The sequence below is a fragment of the Sinocyclocheilus grahami genome, unplaced genomic scaffold (genome assembly GCF_001515645.1).
Source record: "Sinocyclocheilus grahami isolate Dianchi unplaced genomic scaffold, SAMN03320097.WGS_v1.1 scaffold1850.1, whole genome shotgun sequence".
Lineage (NCBI taxonomy): Eukaryota > Metazoa > Chordata > Actinopteri > Cypriniformes > Cyprinidae > Sinocyclocheilus > Sinocyclocheilus grahami.
Window position 1 is genome coordinate 46,019 of NW_015507029.1, and position 6,351 is coordinate 52,369.

At 36.5% G+C, this 6,351-nt stretch overlaps 1 pseudogene; it reads left to right on the forward strand.

Annotated features, from left to right (window-relative positions):
- LOC107573021 (integrin alpha-L-like) overlaps positions 1 to 6,351 on the forward strand; it is a 36,974-nt pseudogene that overhangs the window by 11,649 nt on the left and 18,974 nt on the right.

Below are 6,351 nucleotides of genomic sequence, written 5' to 3' on the forward strand. Positions count from 1 at the left end.
CTACTCTACACTGTTCAAAACTCACGTTTGAATCGTCAGTGGCAAATCCTTTAAAGAAGCAGATATCGTCCTCTTTTGGAAAGTAAACAAAGTAGTTTCGCTTTCACAACGAAGCACACAGCGCCTTCATGACATGGCGGCGGCAGCAACAATACTACAGCGAGAATAAAAGTTAAGCCTTCTTTCTTTGCGTGAACATTTGGGCGGCGTTATTCAAATTTTCCCTCATAGTGATGTAGACATGTGGGGGCGTGTTAGAACGAGCCGTTTTAGGTAGGCGTGGCTGACTCTTAACTTTTATAAAGAATATCTCTTTGGATTTGAGACTTTAGTCTTTGCAACTTTACAGATCTTCTTTATGCACCAAGAGCTTGTAACACTCCAAAGAGAAAGGAACAATTTAAATCACATCATATGACCTCTTTAAGGAATAGTTCATGCCATTTGTGCGCTAAATTCCAAGTCTTCTGAAGCCCTATGAAAATCTTCCAATGACCAATGCTGAGTCACCACCACCAAATCTGGGTCCTGAAGTCAAACTAGAGCACCACTGATCTGGTTTACTTGCTGCTAAACATCAAAAACAAAAACTCTGAACATCTTTCAAACATTCAGTGTCACTAACCTCACTTAGTTAAAGGGATAGTTCACCCAAAATTTATAATTCTGTCATTAATTACTCACCCTCATGTTGTTCCAAACCCATAAGACCTTTGTTCATCCTCGGAACACAAATTAAGATATTTTTGATGAAATCCAAGAGCTTTCTGACCCTCCATAGTCCCATATTCATAATAGTGACCACACAGTGTGTTTACAATGTCTACCATTGTAACATGTTTACATCTACAAACATACAGTATATATATATATATTAGGGATGGGAAGATTCCCCGATTTGCTCGGTGCATCGGCATAAAAAGTTAATGATGCGATGCACCGGTTTAAAAAGTGTGCATCGGCTACAAGTTGGCATTTGTATCGTGATACATCGTTTCTAACATATTTGCATCAGTAAAAACCGATTTATTAATATATAATTACTAGTGGATGCACTATACTTTTATTGTTTAGAAAGTGACCAATATTTTATAAGTAGATTGATTTCTCCTCTCTAAACTGTTTCTCAAGCGCGCTCTCTCATCACCGCTGCTGAATATGACGAATCAACACTACAGAGACCCGAGGAAAAACTGGGATTAAAGTCCAAAATCTGGCTTTAAATAACCTAACAAATCAATCGGGGCTAAAGCGGTTCCATTAATGACATTTAAATTAAATTCATACAATCTCACTAACTTGTGCACAATTATTCTTAAGCAGCCCTTAATGTCGATCATGGATCAAATCGATCCACCTTGACAAACAGCGAATATATTCGTGCTGTTTAATGCATTTGAGACAGTGTTTTGCTCAGAGCATAACTGACATGTCACAGCTATATGTTTCATCTGTAAATATGCGTATTAATGCACTAATAGTCATGCAAACATACCCATTTTGCTGTCAGGAGTGGGCGAGTGAACGAGCACACTAAATAGACTGAGCACAATCGAATAGGAGTGCAATAATTCTGAGTAAAATATACATTTAGCTAAAAAATTAGTTTTTGGACATTAAATGTGTCTTTTGTAGAATTTTAAACCTACATATAAAGTGTATTTTTATGATAGCAGTAACTGTAAGTGGACTATTGTAATGGGTAAATCAAATGTAAGCTATAGGCTAGGATACTAATTAAGCTCAAATCAGTTAATATGCGTTTCTAATAGCAGTTAAAATGTAGTAATTTTCTTTATTATTTATTTTCCTTTTTAATTCAGTGATTTTAACTTTAGTTATTTTAATGCTTTAAAGAGCAATTTTAGATTGTAATGTTCTAATGCTCTGCTATCTGTTCTGCAATCTATAAAAGGTACAGCTGTAATACAACCAGAGAGAAAGGCTGCATGTAATATTATGTCAAATAATAACTGTGAGACAGTGGTAATATCGTTATGTTCTTATTGGTCAGTAGAGGAGCTTAGCTTAGTCTGACAGTTAGCCTGCTTTAGACCAGGTTAGTTTCCCAGCAGAAGTTGCCACCGTGACTAAGCTTGATCTAGGCCTATGTTAAATTTGCTTTATGGAATCAAATCATTTGACAATGAGTTTGACAATTATTTTGTTAAATTGTTTTATGAAACAGGCCTCGAGGCATTAAAAGTAATCATATTTTCTCCATTGCATTATATTGCATCGAATTGCATTGCGTTGAATCGTATCGTTTCACATCGGTAGCGGCTTCATATGTATCTTTAATGTATCGTATCGTTGGCTATGCATCGAGATGCGTATCGTATCGGCGTGAGTCATGAGATGCACATCCCTAATATATATACACACACAAAATTTTGGGGAGTAACTAGTTACATGTAATGGAATTACATAATTTAATTACAAAAAAATGTAACTGTAATCTGTTACAGTTACTGATAAAAAATGTGTAATTAAATTACAGTTATTTATGAAAATGTTAAAGATTAAAAATGGGGTTACACCTGAATATTTTCACACAAAGTGTTCAAATTAAATTATTATAATCTTAATTCAAGTGAAGAAGGATTCTGAAAGTCTGACAGTAATCAGTGTTGAGTTCTACTGTAAGGTTAACCCTGCCTGGCTTACATGTTTCAAAATGATTAACAGTTGAAAACATTTGTTAGAAATGTAGAAAAGTAATCAAATGTAATCAGTTACATTACTAGATTCAGACTTGTAACCCAAAGGTCGAGGGTTCGAATCTCTGTACAGGCAGGTTTTTGTAATATCCATTATTAAGCATAATATGTCACTGCTGAGACTGAAGCTGAGACTGCGGTGTTTGTTTCAGGACTCTGTGATCGTGGGTTCGGTCGGATCGAATGACTGGCGTGGAGCTCTGTATGAAGTGACGGGATCAGGATCTGAATTCAGAGAGACAGAGATCAATCCCAAATGCTGTGCTTGTGCCCACATTTAACCCAGAAACCCAGACGAGGCGAATGTTCACAGATAAACAGACAGACACTGCAGGATAAATGACAAACCACACAATGATGAACCGTTTTGGCACAGTAGATTTCTTTGGCTTTTTTCCACTACCAGTTGTAAATAACCATTAATAACCACCCTGAGGACAGGAGATGATTAGTGTGACTCTTCATCAAATCAAATCACCTTCATTTGTATAAAACATTTTACAATACAGATTGTGTCAAACAGGGCTGGACTGGTAATCGGGCCGATTTGATTTTGCCGAGGACCATCACGCAGGGACAGTGAGCAGCCAGTGGCCCATTGGATTGTCTCCTGTATTGACAGTGTAAATCATCCAATCACAATGCGCTATAGATGGAGCGATGAAGAATTTTGCTCCACCTATATAAAGATCGCTTCACCCCAACTTCTTCCTCGTTGGATTGTCCCACGTTTTCACAGCAGATTTATCAAGAACAGGCTTGCTCTGCGGTGAGTGATGCGGGCCAAAGAGCCAGAGAGGAGGAGAAGAAGAGAGTAGTTCAATCTGTAAAGTGCTTGATAGGGACTCGCAGCGGAGGCAGGCATCTAACCTATCCTAATGTGTGTGCGCGGCATGACTGTAGAATGCAAAAACACTTTTTAATAAAATTCGTTATTAATAATTTGTGGGCCAATGCGAATAAATCTAGATTTAAATTGAAAAAGACACGATATTGTCGGACCTGAGGTTTTATTCTTATCCAAAACAAAAATTTTTGAACAGTAAGAAAGATCCAAAAATCAGCATTTATCTGAAATAAAAAGCTTTTGTAACATTATACATATACCATTCAAAAGCTTGGAGTCAGTATATTTTAATTTTTTGGGGGGAAATGATAGAAATTGATACTTTTATTTAGCAAGGATGCTTTAAATTGATCAAAAGTGACGATAAAGACATTTATAATGTTACAAATATAAATGGTGTTCTTCTGAAATTTCTATTCATCAAAGAAACCTGAAAAAATTCTACTCCGCTGTTTTCAACATAATAATAATAATAAAAAATGTTTTTTGAGCAGCAAATCAGAATATTTAAATGATTTCTAAATGTCACTGGAGTAATGATGCTGAAAATTCAGCTTTGAAATTGCAGGAATAAATTACATTTTAAAATATATTCAAATAGAAAACAGTTATTTTAAATAGTAAAAATATTTCACAATATTACTGCTTTTGCTGTATTTTGGATCAAATAAATGCAGGTTTGGTGATCAGAAGAGACTTCTTTCAAAAACTTGAAAAATCTTACTGTTCAAAAACTTTTGACTGGTATAGTGTATATATATATATATATATATATATATATATATAGAAGGGGTGGTGGGCCGCCTGGACCGATGTTTTGTCCCAGTCCAGCCCTGGTGTCAAAGCAGCTTGACAGAGATAAAAAGGAACATAGCAGAATCAGTTATGGAAACTCAGCTATGGAGAAAGTTCAGACTCTGCTGTAGAGCAGCTCTAATAAGACAATTGCATAATTTTTCAGATCAAGTCAGTTCAGATCAATAACAGTGTGAAATTCATAAATTTTAAACAAGTTCATTTCAACTATAAGCAGTTCTACAAAAGGCAGCAATGTCATTATTCAGCTTGAGTCAGTGCAGTGTTGATTCAGTTCAGTTTAATACCAGTGTCTATGCTGCAAGATGTGACTCTTGTGGCTCTACAGAAGACGATAGACTCATCATCCAGCTTAGTTCAGTTCTAGTTCATATTAATCATTTTTCAAAAGTTAAGTGTCTTTCAGACCCCAACTAAGCAGGCGGAACCCAAACACCATCAGGTGACTGTAAGGGAAAAAAAATTGTATGACTGAACATGCAGACTTTCAAAGCAAACTCCATTTAATAGCATGCATGAACACAGGCGCTTCACACATGCACACTAGAAAGTTTCATCTTTGTCCAGTGTCTGCACTATTTCTCTCCAGAAGTTGAGCAATAAAATATATTTGCACTCTTTTAGACTGGAGTTGTGTAAATGTCTGAACTGCCTCACAAAAGTGCATGTTTTTTGTTATGTCTGTTCTGTTTCTTTTTTGACTGTGAAACAATGGCAAGGGTCAGTGTCGCCACCTTGCGGACAAACTATTAGCCCAAAAAAATTCAATATGCATATGCAAACTAATTTTAAAGAGCACATGTGGTTAAAAAAAAAATTGGGCCATGCATATACTACGCGAATGATGGAATATATGTCACATGCACTGTGTGCATACGTACTCGTAAAACTGAAGTATACTTTGGGATTAAGTCTGAATGCACTGAATATGTGTGTGTGTGTGTGTGTATGTGTGTTTAGCGGATTCCAGCGCGGTCGGTTCTGCCTGGTCTGCAGCAGTTTGGAGTGTCTCTGTCTGGTCACATGGACATGAATGATGATAATCTGACAGATATCGTGATTGGAACACAAGGAGGGATCGTCCTGCTCAAGTACGTAATTCTTTAGTTTGGAGAATAAATTCAATGAGCCAAACCTACTAGGTGCCAAACTGTGAGATTTATCACGTTTGTCAAGACAAACTTTAGGTTGGCTTGAGGAAGCCTAGCCTGAAAACTTGAAGTTTGAAACAATTTTAAAGATTGAAAGTATATTTATTTAGATAATAATGAGTTTAATTCATATAGCACTTTTCCTGAGCTCAAAGCTTTTTACAGTCAACATTATATAACATAAATACATATAACAAGACAAATACAATAAACAATAACAATATAAAAGGTCAAATACAATAAACAATACAGTATACACAACAATCAAAACAAAAAATCATAAAATCTGAGGCAAATGTATAATCGAGAGTGAAAACATACATTTGTCTGAGCCAGCAGTCCAAACAGAATGAGCAGTAGCGTGATATGTACTGTACACCAGAGCAGGCCCAATGTGTAGACACGCCAACAAACCCGTGTCGAACCACATCTCGAGTGCCACAGAGCCCAAACGAGTACAAAACTCCAGGACCCCAAACCGAAAACAGGAACACTCAATGACAACAGCCACTAAATCCTCCCATCAGACGCAGCCACTCCGTCAGAAGCAACCACACTGTAAACACCATACGCCAGGCAGAGTGGAACACACCAGCTGGAGCCACGGAAACATAGCCCATTGTATGTCTGTTTTTTGAATGTGTAAGATGATGGTAGTCCATTTTTGAAACCAGGAGAACATACATTTTAACAAAAATAAGACAAAACAATACAGTCCCAGTGTGAAGCGCCAGCCTAATAAGTAATGAAGTAACGATGGATAGATAGATAGATAGATAGATAGATAGATAGATAGATAGATAGATAGATAGATAGA